Raw genomic sequence first — 412 nt, 5'->3', positions numbered from 1 at the left:
AGAAAACTATATGCCAGACTAGACATATATCAATGCAATCATCATACTGTACAACAAAATATTATCCTTCGCCTACCTTATAAAAACCAAATGTCAAATATTTTTGTTCACTATTAAAGACTCGTCAAGAAATATTGCTCATCTAACGGTTCCTCGGCTATTAAATAGTGCATTAAAACGGGATGGACTGCTTAGATCTTAAGATACTGAGCGAAGCAGTATTTTAATAGATGCAGGGAGGAGATGAACCAACGGAATACTAGTACCGCATTTTTGTGTAGCAATCTGTTGGTGTTTTTAAGCTTATTTCGCTTTTGTTCCTAATTAGCTTTGTTGATTTCTCGGGTTTTGAATTAGTCTATGTGGTATGGGGGAGGGGGGGGGGTAATTTTGTTTACCTGAAGAAGGTGGG

This window comes from Penaeus monodon, chromosome 23 (assembly GCF_015228065.2).
Source record: "Penaeus monodon isolate SGIC_2016 chromosome 23, NSTDA_Pmon_1, whole genome shotgun sequence".
NCBI classification, from domain to species: domain Eukaryota; kingdom Metazoa; phylum Arthropoda; class Malacostraca; order Decapoda; family Penaeidae; genus Penaeus; species Penaeus monodon.
This window is presented reverse-complemented; position numbering follows the sequence as displayed.